At 49.9% G+C, this 20,569-nt stretch overlaps 2 non-coding genes across 2 annotated transcripts; both read right to left on the bottom strand.

Moving 5' to 3' along the window:
- Window positions 1-1,112: 1,112 nt before the first annotated feature.
- On the bottom strand, window positions 1,113-1,195 carry TRNAL-UAA. Its single transcript has one exon. It is a non-coding gene; the product is annotated as a tRNA-Leu (tRNA).
- A 7,727-nt stretch (window positions 1,196-8,922) lies between these two features.
- TRNAL-UAA lies at window positions 8,923-9,005 on the bottom strand. The gene has a single exon. It is a non-coding gene; the product is annotated as a tRNA-Leu (tRNA).
- Window positions 9,006-20,569: the final 11,564 nt, after the last annotated feature.

A 20,569-nucleotide genomic window follows, 5' to 3' on the forward strand; every position in this document is an offset into this window, starting at 1 on the left:
AGGAATCGGGCCCCACTCTTGCTAAAGCCAGCCCTGGGTGGGAACTAATAGGAGCCTATATAAGAAAAAGATCCAAAAATCGTGTCTGTCCCTATAAAAACAGGACATCTGGTCACCCTACTCCCAAATAAGGCCTGTTCCCTTCTTAGAGTTTATGCCCCTTTACCTGTGGCCAGTGGGGAAACCTGGGCCTGCCCACTACTTCAGTGTCCAACCCAGGGACCCTCTACACAGCAGTCATGCTCTGCTGACTCCAATCTGTTGCTGCTGTATCCCTGAGTCTCTTTTTACCAGGCCCCTTTTATCTCCAAGCCTATCTCAGGGGCAGGGTCCCCAGGTTCTACCCAATTGCCAGGCCAGAGAGCAGCTTCCCTCCCACCCCCACCCTCCCAATCCCAGCCACAAACTGAACAGCTTAGGCCCTGCAGCTCCTTTTATCTGAGCCTGCTAGGCTCTGGCGATGTTCCTTGCCCTGCATTTCTTAAGGAACATCATTATATGTTCTTCTAGATCCCCCAACCTTGGGAAAAACATGCCACCCACTGGCTCCTCTGAACTGGGTGGGGGCCCCCTTCTTGGGCCATTTCTTCCACACTTTTGGCTTTGACAGGTTTCAAAGTAGCAGCCGTGTTAGTCTGTATCCGCAAAAAGAACAGGAGTACTTGTGGCACCTTAGAGACTAACAATCCACACAAGCGGTCCATTTCCTAGACACTACTGTCTCTACGCAAAAGAATAAATGGACACAAATCTGACATCAGGAATCATAACATTCAAAAACCAGTGGGAGAACACTTCAACCTCTCTAATCACTCAGTGACAGACTTGAAGGTGTCAGTTTTGCAACAAAATACTTCAAAATCAGACTCCAAAGAGAGACTGCTGAACTCGAATTAATATGCAAATTAGACACAATTAATCATAGAATATCAGAGTTGGAAGGGACCTCAGGAGGTCATCTAGTCCAACCCCCTGCTCAAAGCAGGAGCAATCCCCAGACAGATTTTTGCCCCAGATCCTTAAATGGCCCCCTCAAGGATTGAAGTCACAACCCTGGGTTTAGTGGGCCAATGCTCAAACCACTGAGCTATCCCTCCCCCCAAAACAGCAGCTACCAGGAGTGGGGTTCGAACCCACGCGGACATGCGTCCATTGGATCTTAAGTCCAACGCCTTAACCACTCGGCCATCCTGGTGCAGGATTACTTAACTTAGGTCTAAACAGAGAGGGGGAATGGTTGGGTCATTACACTAATTGAATTTTTTTCCCCCATGTTAAGTTCTCCTCACGCCTTCTATGGGTCATCTCGATTATCACTTCAAAGTTTTTTCTTCTGCTGCTACTGATAGGCCATCTCAATTGACTGGCCTCTTACAGTATGCGTACTTCCACCTTTTCATGTTCTCTGTATGTATAAATATCTTCTGTCTGTGTGTTCCACTCTATGCATCTGAAGAAGTGAGCTGTAGCCCACGAAAGCTTAGGCTGAAATAAATGTGTTAGTCTCTAAGGTGCCACAAGTACTCCTGTTACTTTTGGCTTTAACAGCCTTTCTGCTGCTGCCTCTCCAGCTTCTTTGGGCCTGGAATCTCCTCTTCGCATGTCTTTCATGTTTCAATAAATATGTTTCCAACTGAGTCTCTGTCTCTATTTGAACTTCTGTGTCTGTCCCTGTATTTTTCTGTCTCTACGTGTGCATATTAGTGCATGTTCTTGTGTCTCTGTCCCTCTGCGTATGTAAGTCTTCATATGCATACCTGTGTCAGTGTCCGCCAGTCCGTCGCTGTATGTTTCCCTGCATTTTCAGACTGTGTGTGTGTCTCTCTCTCACTCTTGCTGTGTGTTTGTGGCTGCCTGTGTGTGCAGGTCTTTACTTCTGTCGTGGCATGCCTATGTATCTGTTTCTGCATGTCTGTGCATCTCCATGCATCTCTCCCTATGTGTTTGCATGCTTGTCCCTGCATGTCTGTGTCTCTGGAAGCAGGGCCAGCTTTAGCAAGAGCAGGGCCCAATTCCTGGGGGCGGGGTTTGCAGCAAGCCCCCCCCCCCCCCCCGCAAACCGGGCCGGCGCCGCCCGGGCGCCTGGCCGGGGTCACAGGGCTTAGGTCCGGCCCGGAGCCGGGCCGCGGGGGCTGGAGCTGAGCCGAGGGGGCCGGGCCGGAGCCGAGCCGGGGGGCTGGACCCGAGACAGACTCGAGCCGAGGGTAGGGTTACCATCCGTCCGGGTTTCCCCAGACACGTCCGGCTTTTTCAGTGTTAAATGGCCGTCCGGGGGGATTTCTAATCAAGTAGAAATGTCTGGGATTTCCCCCTTCCCCTCGTGCGGCGCGGCTGATTGGATGCCTGGCCTGATTGAAAGCCGCTCGCAGCCACTAGGGCCTCTAGCAGCCAGAGTCCCTCCCCCTCCCCCGTCCCTCGTCCCCCACAGAGCAGCGGGGCTGTGTTTGATTCCACGTGGAGCCTGCATTTCTCCCTCTGCCGGGTGAGCGGGGGGAGCAGGGCAGGCGGCGGGGTGTGTGTGTGTGTAGAGGCTGCAGGGGTGGGGGGGTGCAGAGGCTGCAGGGCGAGTGGGGAGCAGGGGGCACAGAGGCTGCAGGGACGGGGGTGCAGAGGCTGCAGGGTGAGGAGGAGCAGGGCAGGCAAGGGCATAGGGGCTGCGGGGTGAGTGGGGAGCAGGGAAGCACTTAGCAACCCCCAACCAAGATCAGAGCGGGAGGGAGGAGGGGGAATGCAGGGTGCTCAGAGGAGGGGGCAGAGTTGGGGCAGGGACTTTGGGGAAGGGGTTGGAATGGGGGCGGAGAAGGGGTGGGGTTGGGGCGGGGCCGGGGTGGGGAAGGGGCGGAGTTGGGGCGGGGCCAGGGGCGGGGCAGGGCCCCGTGGAGTGTCCTCTTTTTTAAATGTTTGAATATGGTAACCCTAGCCGAGGGGGCTGGGCCGGGCCGGACCTGAGCTGAGCCGCGGGGGCCGGGCCGGAGCCAAGCCGGGCCGGAGCCACTGGGGCCAGGGGTGCTTTGTAAGCTTGCTGCTCTCTGGTCTCAAGTGATTTCTTCCTACACCTGCTGTCCCCAAGGATATGACAAAGTGGCAACGAGGATGGGATTTCTGTGCTGCCCCAGCAACAGAAAGAAGTAGAAGTCAAGGTAAAGAAAAAGAAAAAAAAGACACCTACCAAACTCTTTTAGCTGTTGCTTGTTTGCACTGACTGTGAAACTGAAACTAAAACCACGGCTACACTTACAGGGACACTGGAACCTTTTGATGAGACTATAGGGCAGTGGTATGTGTATACTGAGCGTTTTGAGCTTTTTGTTATTGCAAACGACATTACAGAAGCGAAGAAGGTGCCAGTATTCTTAAGTGTTGTAGGGGCTAAAACCTATTCCCTGCTACGCAGCTTACTACACCCTGTTAAGCCTGAGACCAAATCTTACAGTGACATTGTGGAAATCCTGGGGTCCCATTTTTCTCCAAAACCACTGGTAATTGCTGAAAGATATAGGTTCCACAAAGAGACCAGAAAGAAGATGAAACAGTTGTACAATTTGTAGCAACTTTGAGAAAGCATGCAGAACACTGTGAATTTAAGAAGATGTTAAATGATGCCCTGAGTGACAGGTTAGTGTGTGGCCTGTATAGTGAAGCTATACAGAAGTGCCTATTGACAGAGGCTCAGCTTACCTTACAGAAGGCTGTTGATATTGCTGTCTCCCTGGAACTGGCTACAAAGGAGGCGCAATACATTGGTGCATCCTCTAGGGTGCATAAGATGTCACAAGAACCTACCCACAAAACTGTGCGGAGTCAGGAATGTTATCACTGTGGTAAGCCGGGTCATCAGGCATCAGAATGCTGGTGTAAGGAACTGGTGTGTCGACACTGTGGCAAAAAGGGACACATTGAGTGTGCCTGTAAACAAAAGAAAAAGAGGTCTGTGGTGTGGCCGACCAAAAGGGGAACCCTGCATACCCTAGAGCAGACCCAGGATGACCAAGGTGACACCTCATTGCAAGAAGAAGTGCCACTGCACGTTTTGTCTTTGGCAGTGGGCTCACATGAATACTGGGTAACCCCGTTGTTGGATGGCAAACCTATACGCATGGAACTGGACACCGGTGCAGCCGTCTCGCTGGTGTCCGAGACTGTGTATAAAGAAAAGCTACAGCATCTTCCGCTTAAGGCAACAAAAACTGTTCTGAAGACATATACGGGAGAAGCTGTGCCCATGTTGGGCATTATTGATGTTAAGGTGGAGCTCAATGGACAGGCTGCTAAATTGCCACTGTTTGTGGTGAGAGGTACCCAGCCTTAATGGGTAGGTCTTGGCTTGGGAAAATTCAGCTGAACTGGGCAGAAGTGCACCGAATGACTAAAGAAGAAACCGGTCTGACCACTATACTAAGGAAACATGCTGCTGTTTTTGGAGAGGATCTGGGAAGTATGAAGGGAATCATTGTGACATTGAACATTAAACCTGATAGTCCACCAAAATATCTGAAAGCCAGAACTGTGCCATATGCCATCAGGCCAAAAGTTGAAGCAGACCTGGAGTGCCTGTGCACCAATGGAGTCCTAATACCAGTTACCCATAGCCCACTTCTATCGTTCCAATAGTGAAGAAAGACGGCTTCCTCCGGATTTGCAGTGATTTCAAAGTCACTGTCAACCCGGTGTTGTGTGCAGAGCAATACCCGCTTCCCCGCATCGATGACCTCTTCGCAGGCCTGCCTGGGGGACAAAAGTTCATAAGATTGATCTGAGTCAAGCGTATTTACAGATGCACATCGATGAAAAGTCTCAAGAGCTGTTGACGATTGTGACTCATAAGGGGCTTTATCGATACTGTCGCCTACCCTTCGGAATAACATCTGCTCCCGCCTTGTTCCAGAGGGCTATGGACCAGATCTTGTGTGGCTTGTCAGGAGTTCTGTGCTATCTGGACGACATCCTGGTCACTGGAAGGAATGAAGAGGATCACTTAAAGAATTTAGAGGCTACCCTACAAAGACTGGAAGAGTATGGCCTATGAGTCCGCAAAGACAAGAGTGAATTCTTCCAGCCCTCTATTGAATATTTGGGACACATCATTGATGCTGCAGGTCTTCATAAGGCCCCTGCAAAAGATAAGGCTATTGTGGAGGCTCCCCAACCTCGAACTGTTAGCCAGCTGCGCTCGTTTCTAAGACTCTTGAACTATTATGGAAAGTTCATCTCACAGTTAGCCACACTGCTGAAACCACTTCACGAACTCCTTGGGCAGAACAAGACCTGGAAGTGGACTGAAGCCTGTAATGTTGCATTTAACAAAGCTAAGGATGCATTGCTAAAGTCTGAAGTTCTAACGCACTTTGATCCATCCTTACCCCTACAATTGGCCTGCGATGCATCCCCTTATGGAGTGGGAGCAGTCGTGTCACACATTATGCTTTCAGGAGGAGACCTATTGCTTTTGCTTCACGCACTCTAAGCAAAGCAGAAACTAACTACGCCCAAATCGAACGTGAGGCATTGGGAATCATTTCTGGAATTCGGAGGTTTCATCAGTACCTGATTGGGCAGAAGTTTACTCTTCTCACAGACCATCGACCTCTGACGTCAATTTTTGGACCCTACACAGGCATTCCCCCATTAGCTGCTAGTCGGATGCAACGTTGGGCATTGTTACTTTCAGCGCACACCTATGAAATTAAATATCGGAAATCCACTCTGCACGGCGATGCAGATGGTCTCTCAAGGTTGCCTTTGCCAGTCAAACATCAAGATAGTGCCCAAAAGGAAATCTTCTACTTTGAACAGGTAGAGAATACACCCATCATTGCTACTCAGATAAAGAAGGCAACTCGCGTTGACCCAGTATTGTCCCAAGTTATGGACCTGGTGATGCATGGAAAATCTCGACACACCTCTCCGGTCTCACCTGACCTTGTTACCTACATATCCAGGAAAACGGAGTTATCGATCCAATCTAGTTGTTTGTTGTGGGGGAGACGTGTCATTATCCCACCACCACTGAGATCACAGATGTTAGAACAGCTACGTTCCGGTCACTGTGGAATAATGCGCATGAAGGAAATTGCACAAAGCTATTTTTGGTGGCCTGGATTGGACAGTGCTATTAAGAGAAGGCAAAAGCTTGTATGTCATGTCAGGGTGTGAGGAATGCACCCAGTGGGCACCCCTACACCCATGGGACTGGCCTGAAAACCCATGGCAACGTATTCACGTTGACTTGGCTGGGCCCCTTGAAGGAAGCATGTTCTTGGTGGTGGTAGATGCCCATTCTAAATGGCCAGAAGTCTCTATAATGCAGTCCACTACTGCAGAGAGTACTATCCAAAAACTACGGGGGCTCTTTAGTCGTTTCGGTCTGCCAGAACAACTTGTGAGCGACAACGGACCGCAGTTCGTCTCTCAGGAGTTTCAAAATTTTATGAAGGCAAATGGAATACACCATATCACTTCAGCACCATATCATCCATCCACCAATGGATTAGCTGAAAGATTTGTGCAGACAATGAAACAAGCTTTGAAATCGGCACGGGGACATCACTCCATTCCAAAGCATCTGGATACCTTCTTACTTTCCTATAGAAACACACCTCATGCTACGACCAAGGCATCCCCGGCCTTTCTAATGATGGGACGACAGCTGCGCACTTGCTTTGATCTGCTGAAACCTTCTGAACCCCGACAAATTGTGCAACGTCAGCAGCAATATCAAGTCATCAGATGGGCACCCAGAGCAAAAGACCGAACCTTTAGCCCGGGACAGCCGGTTTTGGCTTGGAATTATACTTCTGGAGCTAAATGGGTCCCTGCCACGATCATCACTCAAACAGGACCTGTTTCCTACACAGTCCGGACTGCAAAGAATCTCACCTTGCGGCGACATGTAGATCAGCTGTTGCCAGGTCATGCCAGCCCTCAGGACACATCTTCAGTTGAGTTGTCTGACTTTATCTCTTCTGGCGAGACCCCGAATCAAGAATCACCTGTTCCTGACTGTTCTCCTCCATTACTGCCGGCGGCTGAGATACCCCTTTGCCCGGCACAAGCTGATACCACCTCCTCACCCGTTCGCACTGCGAACCCTGAGCCCATTGTCAGGCCTGCGCCCATGGTACTTTCGGGTGCAACGACACCAGAAGTTCGCCTTAATCCATCTAAAGACAGAAGACCTCCTCAATGGCTGGATCTTTAGCTAGGGTGAACCCACGGTTATGGGGCAAAATAATCTCCCGGGTTTAGCCGGGAATGGAGGCAGTCTACCCTCCTTCTCTAGTCTAGTGTTTGTTTTATTTATGGCAGGGGTCTCAAACACGCGGCCCGCGGGGTGATTTTCTGCGGCCCGCAAGTCCCCCCACCCTCCTCCAGTGTTTACCAGAGTGGCTCCGGCCGGACATGCACTGGGGGCAGGGCATGCTCCCTGCCTGCCTGCCCTGCCCTGCGCAGCTCTGGAAAGAGCCTAGAACGTGGGGAAGGGGCGGGTGGAGGGGCTGTGTGTGGCTGTTGCTTCAGGCAGTGCCCCCAGCAGCTCCAATTGGTTGGGAACGGGGAACCACGGCCAATGGGAGCTGCTGGAGGCGGTGCCTCAAGCAACAGAAACACACAGCCCCTCCACCCCCCCTTCCCCATGTTCCAGCCTCTTGCGGGGGCAGGGCAGGCAGGCAGGGAGCCTGCCCTGCCCCTGGTACGTGCTGGGCCAGATCCTGCCCCCCAAATCCCTCCTGCAGCCGAACTCCCTGCCGCACCCTGCACCCCTCCTGCATCCCAACCCACTGCCCTGAGCCCCCTGCCGCACCCCTCCTTCACCCTGACCCCCTGCCATACCCTGCACCCCTCCTGCACCCTGACCTGTGCCCTGAACCCCCTGCCACACCCCGCACTCCTCTTGCACCCCAACCCACTGCCCTAAGCCCCCTGCTGCACCCTGCACCCTGAGCCCTTGCTGTATCCCTCACCCCTCCTGCACCCCACTCCCCAACTCCCTGCCCTGAGCCCCCATCACACCCCACACCCCTCCTGCACCCTCTGGGGGCAGGGAGGGGGCAGAGTTGGGGTGGGGATTTCGGGGAAGGGGTTGGAATGGGGGCAGGAAAGGGGTGGGAAGAGGCAGGGCAGGGGTGGGGCCTCATGGAAGGGGTGGAGTGGGGGCAGGGCTGAGGGTGGCGTGGGGGGGAGGTGTCAGTAATGCGGCCCTCGGGCCAATGTACTAGTCCTCATGTGGCCCTCATGGTCATTTGAGTTTGAGACCCCTGACTTAGGGGATGTTCTTATTTAAGGGGGGAGGAATATGTTGTATATTTGGTTGTCGTGGTTTTTGTTCCTATGGCAACTGAGTTAGATTATTAGGGGATAGCCAGCCAGTTCCAACTGGCTGGCCAGGTCAGTGAGTGTCTGTAAATAAATGGTTGCTTTGTAAGCTTGCTGCTCTCTGGTCTCAAGTGATTTCTTCCTAAACCTGCTGCCCCCAAGGATATGACACTGGGTGTCAGCCTCTGCACGTCTATCTGCCTGTCCATGTGTCTGTGTGTCAGTTTTTGCATGCGTCTGTGTGTGTGCATGTCTGTCAGTCTCTGCGTGTATGTGTGTGTTTCAGTCTCAGTGTCTGTGTACCTATCCCCATGTTTCAGTCCCTGTATGTCTGTATCTGGCATATCTGCCCTGTTTGTGTGCAGAGACCAGATCTGAAGCCATGTTTACTCTGTGGTGAGACTGGGAGTGCTGTGATCGCAGAAGACGGTTCTGCACAGTCCCTGTCCCAATGTGCAAGCACGAGCCACAGCTCAGTTACATGCCACTCCTCCTGGTGTTAGTTGGGTGACAGGCAGAGGCTGGGAGTCTCCCTTGGGCATGACTGGGGTTTCAGCGTCTGTTACATTCCCTCCTTGTTAATTTAACAGACCCGGGAAAAAAAACAGCAGCTACCAGGAGTGGGGTTCGAACCCACGCGGACATGCGTCCATTGGATCTTAAGTCCAACGCCTTAACCACTCGGCCATCCTGGTGCAGGTGCAAGAATTGCACGCAGACACTGCTACATAGCTCACGCCGCCGCCAAGCGTGGCCTGCTACATATATGGGAGGAGAACGGGGCCGTGACCCCCCAGCGGGGCCCCCGTATCTTGTCATCGTCAGCGCGGGAGGGCGCAGAACCCAGAGCAGCGAGCGGGACCCGCCCGGGAGGCGGGCGCGCCGTGGCCGCGCGGGGAGAAGCGGGCGGGGAATTTAGTGTCAGAACAGCGGGGCTCGCTCCCTCCGCCTAGCAGCGCCCGATCACGTCCTCACCCCCCGCGCGAGAGGGGAGAACCTGGACCTGCCCTCCTCCCCCCGCAGCGCCCAGCTCCGTCCCGGGCCCCACATCCAGGCCGAGCCTCGGTGCCCCCGCAGCGCCCCCCCCACTCCACATCCCCTTGCATCACCCCAATCGACATCCCACTGCGCACCCCCACTCCACACTGTTCCCCCCCATACTGCACCCTCCAGCTGCACACCCCACACTGTAACCTACCTCCTGCACTCCTTCACTAAATGAACCCACACCCATTGCACCCCTATATGCAGCCCCACTTACACGCCACCCTCCCACCCCCACATCACATCCCACATGCCTCAGTGCACCCACTACGCCCCTCACTGCCCCGCCCCATACACCTGCACCCCATACACCCCATTACATTCTCCATACACAAACACTTGCACTACTGTACCCCGCCTCCTCCAAATTCACAAACACACTCCCCTCCCTCACAGACAGCCAGACAGAGAACATGGAAACTTCTGCCTGGCTAAAGGGTAAATTTTTCTGAAAAGTTGCAATTTCTGGAGTTTAGAAGTGCTTCCACCCCCCATCATTCCAGTGCCCTTGTTGGGTCATCAAATGAAATTAATAGTCATCAGGTTTAAAACAAATAAAAGGAAGTATTTCTTCACACAGCGCACAATCAACCTGTGGAACTCTTTGCCAGAGGATGTTGTGAAGGCCAAGACCATAACAGGGTTCAAAAAAGAACTAGATAAATTCATGGAGTATAGGTCCATCAATGGGTATTAGCCAGAATGGGCAAGGATGGTGTCCCTAGCCTCTCTTTGCCAGAAGCTGGGAATGAGCAATAGGGGATGGATCACTTGATGATCACCTGTTCTGTTCATTCCCTCTGGGGCACCTGGCACTGGCCACTGTCGGAAAACAGGATACAGAGTTAAATGTACCTTTGGTCTGACCTGTATGGCCATTCTTATGTTCTTGTGATGCTGTGTCATGAAAGTGCCACTCTTAATAACCATAACAGGCTACTGACTTGCTCCATTTTGCCCAAAGCCAGCAAGAAGCAGGTATCAGCTGAAATGCTGCCCCTTGTTTTCTGTTTAATTTGCGTAATAAAAGCAGTTTTAGAGGTCTCCCCTTTCCCCTCAGTCCTGCATGTGAAACTTGCCCTTGGGCCTACATGAAACTGAAAACAAATCCTTCCTTGCTCTATTTCACACTTATGGAACAAATGACATTTTGTTTGTTCTTTGGCCATTTAATTAATGCTCTGAAAACGAGATTAAGTTGGCAAAACAGTCACATACTAAGGCAGTGAAACCCTATGGTGCAAAGCATTTCCTGGCAAAACTGTGGTTTCCTTAAGGAAACGAAGAACTGTTTAGAAAAAGTCCCAATCAATTGTGATAATGAAGAGAGCATCAGCCTACCAAAAAGGAAAGAAAGAGTAGAAAACAGACACTAACTTCATTATTTATGCTGGAACATACCTGCCCTGGCTGATAGGAACAGGCTTCTCTAGTTAAACGGGTTTCTTTAGGGGGGGAAATGTTACTCCTGGAATTGTACAGTGTCGCCACACCTTTCCCTTCAAAGGCATGTTCAGTCCCACAGAAATCTCAGCACTATGTATGACACATGAAATCAGGCAAATAGTTACATATTTTCTGTATGTAATAACTAAAGGCAAAAGCAGGATTTGACCATTAAAAATGTTTCATGTCTTTCAGTTTCTCTTTTTCTGTAAATATATAGGTCACTTTATATTGAGGTTCCATTTATAAATAGCATTTATTAACTCTTTAACAAATCATTAATCAGTTGCTAGTATCGCACAGGTCAATACATTGCTTCTAACCATCTCCTTTAGCTGATGTTCTTAGAATTCTATAACATATTAATGGATCCTAAGGTCAGCAGTGCTGGATTTACAATGGCGCCAGTGGCACCATGGAGCCAGGCCCATGCTCAGAAGGGGCCCCGCCCTGTTCTGTTTACACTGTGCCCCGAGACCCCACCAGCCTGCTCCCCCACCCCACACCCACCACTTACTCCTCTCCACCCTCTGGCCCCACCTACCGGCTCCTCTCTGCCCCCTGGACGGACCCCAGTGCACCTCAGGCTCTAGGCAGTCTCTGCTTCCCACCACCTGTGGTGCCCTACCTGTCTCCCCGGAGCTGAGCCACCTGGGACTGGTGCAGAAGCCTGGCCAGTCTTGGCCAGTTGCGGGGGGGGGGGGGGATAGTGTGGGGGACTTGGCTGGACCCCTCCAGGCATGTGGGTCCTGAGGGAGCCTGGCTGATTGCGCCACTCCCAAGAGATGGAGCGATTACCCACCCTGGGACCAGCCCTGGCTGTACTAGTGGCTCAGCCCAGCAGACACAGTCGGCTCCCAGCAGGGCCAGTGAATGCAACCAGGCAGCAGGGAATGGGGGAGTTGGTCTCTGGGGGGTGTTCTGGGCTGTGAGGGGGCAGGGAAGATCTGTGTGTGTTGGGGCACTAGGGAGTGGGGGTTCTGTGTGGGGTGCTAGGCAGTTGTGGTGGGGCTGTGGGCCGGGGGGTCCTGTGCAGGGGTGGTGTGCAGGGCGCTGTGCATTTGTGTGAGGGGGGGGGATGCTGGGCATAGCGGGTCCAGGGCACTCTGGCCATAGGGAGTCAGGAGGGTGTTGCAGAGGTGTCGACTTTCTGATTTCCCTGGGGGTTCTTGACCCCCTGCTCTTCCCCTGGCCCTGCCCCCACTCTACCCTTTCCCCCAAGGCCCCACCCTGCCTCTTCCTGCCCCATTCCGCACCCTCTCTGAGCGCCCCCCATGCTTGCTTCACCTCTTCCTGCCCTGCCCCCTCCCCTTAGAAACAAACAAAAAGACACACACACACACCCGTTTATATTATACATAAGAGAGAGAGAGAGAGAGAGAGAGACTCACTCAGGTCTGGTCTACACTACAAAGTTAGGTTGACGTAACACCTTGCGTTAACCTAGTTGTGCATATGGCTATACTTAAATTTTTCTCCCACCAATGTATGTGCCCCATTACGCTGTCATAGTAACATCAGCTCCCTGAGCAGCACTGAGCCATGGTCAATGTACGGAGATCGCCACAACACGAGTGTTACCTATGTCAACCCTAACAGCCCTCCAGCTGCTGTTCCATAATGCCCAGCTGACCACTCTGTTCACAATTGTGAATTCCACTGCCCAGGTGTCACACATACTTGGAGTGCCTTCCTCCATCCTTAAAACCCCCACAAATGTTTGAAATATCTTTTTCTGGTTGTTGAGCATGGTGAGCACACCTCTATCTGCTCTCTGTTGTTCTGAGCAACTGCCCAGCTGACTGTACCAGCTATACTCTCCAGACATGCTCTGGCTTGGAGTAGACAGGAGATTTTAGATCTCCTGGGCCTGTGGGGAAGAGAAACTGTGCAAGCACAGTTTCAAACCAGCTGTAGAAATGTTGACATCTCTGAGCAGATTGCTTGGGGAGTGCAGCAGATGGGGTATGACAGGGACTAGCAGCAATCACATGAAAGCCAAGAAACTGCAGCAGGTACAGCAGAAGGCCAAGGAGGCCAACAATTGATCCAGTGCCAAGCCACAGACCTGCAACTTTTACAAAGACCTGTATGCCATACTTGGAGAAGACTACTACCGCCTTGCAGACCACCACGAATACCTCCAAGGAGCTTGAGTCACAGGCCCCCACCATGGACCGCGAGGAGGAGGAGGAGGAGTATGGGGGCTGGGTGACCAGGGAGTCCAGCTGTGAGCCAGGACCTGTTTTTGATTGCACCAGATTCAGCCAGTCCCTGCAGTCGAGCATGGAGGATCCTAATAGAGGGGAAGGAACTTTGGGTAAATGTGTAAATGCATTTCTCATTATGGTGATGGTGCCCCCCTTTCACCCCAACTTAGTTGTTATCTGCTTTTCATTCCCCTCTAGAGTTAGGCGGGAGGGGCATGCATAGCAGTTTGTTTCTATAAATACGGATGTCGCTTGAATCCTCCTGAGAGATCTCAATGAAACTTCCCTGGAGGTACACTCTATAATCCTTTCCTGAAGGTTTCTGGGGATGGCTGCCTTATTTCATCCTCCACAGTAGGACACTTTCCCATGCCAGTCAGTGATAACTCCAGCAGGCACCATTGCAGTAAACAAGCTAATGGCATATGGACCTCGTTGATTTTAGGATGCCAGCAGCAGCTGTGCTCTCTCTGCCATTATTACCCTCAGGAGTTAGATATCAGCTAGAACCACTGCCTGTGGAAAACGGTGCCAGTATTCATGGCCAGTGTCCTATACTAATAGTTTCATGGAACTAAGCAATTCCGTCCTCAATTCCCTTACCCCTGGTGGGTCATACTCACCATGGCTTGAGATGAGAGTGGTACCAGCACAAGCACTCAAACTAGAAGTGTCAATAAGCATGTCTTGTTTAACACTTTAGGGGAGCAAGGGAAGGGGGGAGTTCTGAATGTTATGTTTTGCTTTCCATGGTTATACTAACAATGGGGCACCTGGCATTGGCCACTGTCGGAAGACAGGATACTGGGCTAGATGGATCTTTGGTTTGACCCAGTATGGCTGTTCTTATGTTCTAATATTTTTATGTTCTTAACAATAGTACTTCTGTGAGTTTTATCTGTAGCTGTGGCCTTGAGAGGGTCCCCTTCCACACCATTGGAACAACTAACCCATATAAGGAGGGGAAAAAAGAGGACATGATAGGACATATTCTCTGAGATTCTGGATATCAGTGCAGCATCAGACCTTGAAAGAGGGCATGGAGGGTGAATATTGCAGACTGTATGGAGAGGGAAAGAGAAGACAGGAGAAAGACACAGGAAAAGGAGAGAGGGATACTCCAGGACATACCTAATGGGTCTTCTCCATCAGCAAACTCAGATGCTGTAGTGTAGACTCCTATGGACCTCCAGGTTCAACAATCCCATTGCAGTCTGTGGAGAACTGAAGCATGGCAGTTCCCTACAGCACTCCCCAACCCAGTATTCCACATGGCCTCAGGGCCTTCACATCTGCTTCCACTCCATGCTGGGAGAAAGCATGGACAACCCCCGCTTCATCTACACTGACTTGTGAGAACCATGGTTGATGTATGTGTAGCTACAATGGACATCAGTGTTCCTTCTTCTGCTTTATTTATTAAGGTTCCTAAAAAAAATTTAGTTAAAATGTATTTACTTTTAAAGTCTTCAGGAAATTTTGGAGCTGTTTTCAGAAGTGAATAAAACTCTTTTGTTTTGAAAGTGAGTCATCTTTATTAGTTTACAGCACATGGTGTATAATGCCTGCTGGCAGTGAAAGTAATGGTCTTGTATACTCACAACCCATAGGATCAATGACAAACAGTGTAGTCATAAATGTATAGCAAGCCCCCACAATTAATAAGTGCACTGTCAGTGATATATGCACTGCAGTGCCACGTTGAGCCTAATACACCACAGCACATTAACAGTGAGCCACAGTAAAGTGGTCTTTCAAAGCCTCCCTGAGCTCTGTAGCTCCTCGCTGAGTTCATCTGATTTCCCTTGTGTCTGGCTGTTCAAACTCAGCAGACAACCGCTCACTCGCCAACCCTGCAACAAGTTTTTCCTCCCTTTCTTAACAAATATTATGCAGGACACAACAGGCAGCTATACCCATTGCAATATTATTTCACACTGAGATCCGATCTGGTGAGGAAACACAACCACTGTCCCTTCAATCTACCAAAAGCACATTCAACTGTCATTCTGCACCTGCTGAGCCTGTAGTTGAATCTCTCATTCATGCTGTCGAGGTGACCAGTGTATGGCTTCATGAGCTATCCACTGTGTCCTGCATGTTACTGAGAGCTGAAGTCCTGTGTGGTGGGAGACAGTTAATGGCCCTGGGCACTTGCATGAAAATGGCCTCCACCATGGATCTTCCCACTCCAAAATGGTGTCTCACTGACTGGTAGCAACATGGCGTGTAAGTTTCCACAGCATGATAGCCACTTGCTTCTCCACTGCCAGTGCAGTTCGGTGTCCCTGTGTTGGAGGGCTGGGGAAAGCTTGGCACACTGATCCAGGAATGTGGCCTTGTGCATCCGTAAGTTCTGCAGCTGCTGCTCATCATCCCAAGCCTGCATTACATTGTAAACCCACCAGTCAGTGCTTGTTTCTTGAGCCCAGAAGCAGCGCTCCGCTATTTGCAGCTCCTCAATGAATGCTACCAAGAACCTTGAATTGGTTCTCGCAATGACCCACAGCAAACTGACCACCAGGAAATCATCACGTTCCTCGCAGTTCTTCTTGCAGCTCTGCAAATACTAGAGGCTCATGCGTCCTGTGCTTGCAAAGCTTATGACAATAGCGCAGAGATGTGCAGACTGTATGGTGGACAGCTACAAGTCCCCTGTGGGCTCATGGGAAATTGAAAATAGGCACAAAAATTATGGGATAGAGATGATATAATGAGATGAAGAACAATGCACTATGGGAAGTTGACCCCTTTTTCCCAATTATCTCCGGGGTGACTTGTTTCTGCCCCAACAATCATTGCCACAACTTTCCAAAAGTCAGTGTGCTTATGGTGGCAGGTTGCAAACTGAAATACCTACCTATGGTGCACCACACTGCATCAACGCAAGCCCTTCTAGTGAGTACATGCAGCACTGATGCAAGGAAACAAGTATGAATGTGCACAAGTGATATGCTAAATGTGGCAGCTATATGTTGATGTAACTTGCATCAGCATAACTTTGTAGTGTAGACATAGCCTCAGTTTGAGTCACCCAAATTTGGGATCTTCCCCCATATATATATCAGGATGGAACCGTCACTGACTTCAATAGGAATGTACAGGACTTTATAACAAAAAAGTGTTAATATGGCTAGATCCAGTAATCACCGTCCATCTTCTTTTTTGGTTAAAAATAAGTGTTCTTGGTTGCTAGGCAACAGAACTAATCTTGATAATTGTCTTTCTTTTGCAAATTGCAAAATCATTAAGATAATGGTTATGAGAGAAGTGAGAAGGAGCTGGATAAGTAATATAATTAAGATTTCCTTAGCATTATGGATATGTGGCCAGGTTAAAAGTGACATACAACTGTTTCCTAAGAAGGAGTGGTTCTTCCTTATAGTGCAATGAAATGCTGACACCTTTCAGAGACATTTTGCTCCTAGATGAACAAATCACAGGCCTATGTAAAACTAGGATTGAAACAGCTGGGTGTGTGCACATGTGAATATGTATGCACTGAATAAGTCTCTCATTAAGTAACATTCAGTCACTATTTGAACAATGGAGTATGAATATTTTAATTTGTTAATTGATAAAAATAAATATTTCAGTCATTAGACCACCCCAATTCAACAGTATTTAAATTATTGTAATTCTTAATCTAAAATATCCAATTAATTATTTTCCACCTCTCCCCTTCATTACTATTTTAATTAAGATCACTCATTTTATCAGACTAAAATTATCTCTCCATTCTCAAGAACTGAATTATAGTGAATGTTTATAGCTGTCTATTATTGAAGGGAAACTGTATATTTTACAGTTTGTGCCACAGCAACACACCTTGTATATATAAATTCCAATCCTTATAAGTAACCTCTTTAGCTAACAGAAAATGACTGATAATAAAAGTTGAGAGGCTACAAGATAAATATTTTTAAGAACATTTTCAAATTCTTCTGCAATTTCCTGACAAGATAAGATCTTTTAAGCATTTCAGATCAGCAACATCTACAAGAACCTGAATGCTGAACAGCTTCCCTACAGATGTGTACCCAAGCACTGCACTTCACAGCTGCTTACAATTACATATCACCTTCTCTGTAATAACATTCAAGGGAGTTTCAGAGTAACAGCCGTGTTAGTCTGTATCCGCAAAAAGAAGAACAGGAGTACTTGTGGCACCTTAGAGACTAACAAATTTATTAGAGCATAAGCTTTCGTGGACTACAGCCCACTTCTTCGGATGCATTCAAGGGAGTGAGGATTTCGCCTGTGTGTGGTTTTAGAAGCACTGAAGTTTTCTGCAACTTCACACTGTTAAGTAGCCTCTGCTAACCCTGCTCTGAAATTACAGAAACAGCAGCCAGCAAGCTCCATTTTAAGTTCCTTCTATTTGTAAATGAACCCAAATACTACTACATTTATTGTCATCTAAGTTAGGGTTACCATACGTCCGTATTTCCCGGGACATGTCCGGCTTTTTAGTTGTTAATTGCCGTCTGGGAGGATTTTTTAAATATATAAAAACATCCAGAAAATATGGACGTATGATAACCCTACACACTGCCCCCCTCCTCTTGGGGTGTCAGCTCGCTCAGCCTGCAGATTGCAACCCCCCCATGCTGCTCCAACCCTGCGCCCCATGGCTAGGACCGGTGGCGTCTCTGCAGCCAGCTGCTGGTGCGGGGGACCCGCGGCCGCTTCTCCCTCCTCCGAGCATCCCCCGTGGCTCTGGCAGAGCCTCAGTCTCCCCCCTCCGTCCTGGCTGTGCAAGGAGCCCCCCGCCAGCGGTCCATGCAGCCGGGGCTGCCTCCCCCGGCGGAGCCGCTGCCCGGGGGCGTGTCCCGGCGCAGAGAAAGTTTCTCGGCACACAGAGGCGGCTCCCGGGAGCCGGAGTTCCCCCACCCGGGAAGGGCCCGTGCTGCAGTGCCTCCCGCAGCCTGAGCTGCCGCAGCCTTGCCGGGTCCGGCTGGGAGCGGGGTGGAGGCTCCCCTGAGGGAGGTGAAGGGTGGGGGACTCTGAAGTGGGGGGATTCTGAAGGTAGGGGACTATTGGAGGGGGTGGGGGGCTCTGAGGCAGGGGCTGTGGAAAGTGGGGGGCTGTGGAGGGGGTGGGCTATGGGAGGAGGTGGGGAAATGAAGGGTAGGGGTTATGGAGGGAGGTGAAGGGAGGACTGAGGTGGGAGTGCTGTGGAAGGCGCTATGGAAGGTGGGGGCTATGGGAGGGGGTGGGGGGCTCTGAGGCAGAGGCTCTGGAGAGTGGGGGGGATGCGGAGGGCAGGCTGTCAGGAGAGGGGGCACTGAGGCAGAAGAAGGCTGAAGATGGGCCCTGTGGAGAGTGGGTGGCTCTGTGGTGAGGCCTGGGGGGTCCAGTGGGTGGGTGGAAGGCGGCTCTGGGGTGAGGCCTGGGGGTTCCAGTGGGCGGGCGGGTGGCGGCTCTGGGGTGAGGCCTGGGGGGGTCCGGCGGGTGGGTGGGAGGCAGCTCTGGGGTAGGGTTACCATACATCCGGATTTTCCCAGACATGTCCGGCTTTTTGGTCCTCAAATCCCCGTCCAGGAGGAATTTCCAAAAAGCCGGACATGTCCAGGAATATAGGGAGGCACGGTAAGGGGACTGCCTTCTCCCCGGGCTCCAACTTTCCTGGCTCCCGCTGCTCTTCACCACAGTGGGGGCCGAAGCAACTTCCCCGGCACAGCAGCAGCCGGGGGGCAGGAGGGAGAATGTGGGGTGCTCAGGGGAGAGGGTGGAGTTGGGGTGGGGACTTTGGGGAAGGGGCGGGGCCAGGGCCCCGTGGAGTGTCCTCTTTTTGCAGTATTGAAATATGGTAACCCTAATCTAAGTTATACAGTTCTAGAGATGCTTCAGTATTCTGTGGGGACTCCATGTTGGCACCTGCAAACTGGTGAATCTGAAATTTGCTTTTAAGATTGAGTGTTTTGTGTTGACCTTTGTCTTGTGTGTGGGCTCCAATTTCTTGCAGGTTCTCTCCTTGAACCAACGATTATTTACATGGTGAGATTGTTTCTCACAATTAAAACACGTTTGAGTGTTCTCCATGTTATGCTTTTTGCTTGACCCCAAGGTGTGTTGCTTGGTTTTCTTGATACTGTTGCAACTTTCTGGCATCTTTAATAGAAATCTCCATTGCTGCTGGTGGTAAAACAGTAGCACAATAGTGAGATTTAGGGCTTATAACTGGGGAACCCATTTGAATGGCTTTGCAGAGGCCCCCCAACTTTGTAAAGGTGGTACTGAATGCCCCATCGGCCACTGAAATATCCCTGCTCTTCCACAGCATAGGTCCAATATATATAGGACCTACAATGAAACTGGTAAATGGAATGTGTAAAACTGTCTCCTCAGTACTCTTTCATCGTATATTTCCTAGTGTGTTTGCAAAACCATCCTATTTGTGCATAGTGTGCACCTATAGCACTAAAGTTAAATATCTGAATTTTGTCAGCCCATTTCAGAAACAGGGTAGTAATTGAGAATAGGGCATAATGGCTACTTGTTTATTACATTTCTGAAGAAAAAAAAGTATTAGGTTCACATGAAAATCACATTGTGTTTTATCTGCTTTAGAGGTAGTCATGTAAACTGTGTATAAAATGATAGTTCATTTCCTGCCATGGTCATATCCTTTTCATTTTTAGAGAGATATGAAGCATCAAGTCTTGCACTGTGCCCATCTCATTTATCTTCCAATTGTTACTGGCTTTCTGACAGGGCTGGAAAGTTTATTCCAATTTCTAAAATGTAACTATATGTAAAATTAATGTAACAGTCTGGTGTGCTGGCCACAAATCCTATAAATTAAATATCACAAAGTAAATAGAGGGCTGCCAATAAATATATTCCATTAAGCCCAACCCCTCCTCAGTAGCTTTAGAGAAGAGAGGAAAGACATTTGGGCCAGTGACTATTTTTATTGCTTAAATGAGGGTTGGGGGAAGAGGGGGCAGTGCCTAGAACCTGTATAACATTTTTTTCTAGAAGATTCTTTCAAAACAAGTGCCACAGAGATGGCCCCTGGACTGCTGCAGTTCTTGGGAGGGCTGGAATCCTCCATGTTGAAGTTACAATTTACAAGTTCTACCCCAATAACTCAAAACAAATTTTATACAGTTCAACAAACATTGAACCCCCAAAAGATGCTATGGAGTAACCACTAACATATAGCATTGAAAATTCCTCATCTATTAATAAGTGCATGGTATGAGTAATACAATTTTTTCTTCAATGCCAAGTGTATAATTTTAGAGGAAGTGTGTCACCCTGTGAAGGCTTGTCTGGTTTTCAGTTCCCCTCTGCCAGTATCAGGAGGATACTGTCACCGATTTCCTCATGAAGCTCCTGCCATTCCCATCATTTCCTCTTTCACATTAACTGCCTCCTCCCCACCCCCCAAAACACCCTTTTTCTTTAATGTCATTGCTCCTGGCTCCAACCCTGTGGCTTAGAAGGTAGTGCCGTGTCATAGGCAAAAGGAGGGTACATGCAATCAAACTGTTTGCACCTCCCTAGGCATGGCTCTAGATTTACTAGCAGCTTATTTTTCCCCATGATTG

The sequence above is a fragment of the Trachemys scripta genome, chromosome 3 (assembly GCF_013100865.1).
Source record: "Trachemys scripta elegans isolate TJP31775 chromosome 3, CAS_Tse_1.0, whole genome shotgun sequence".
NCBI classification, from domain to species: Eukaryota; Metazoa; Chordata; order Testudines; family Emydidae; genus Trachemys; species Trachemys scripta.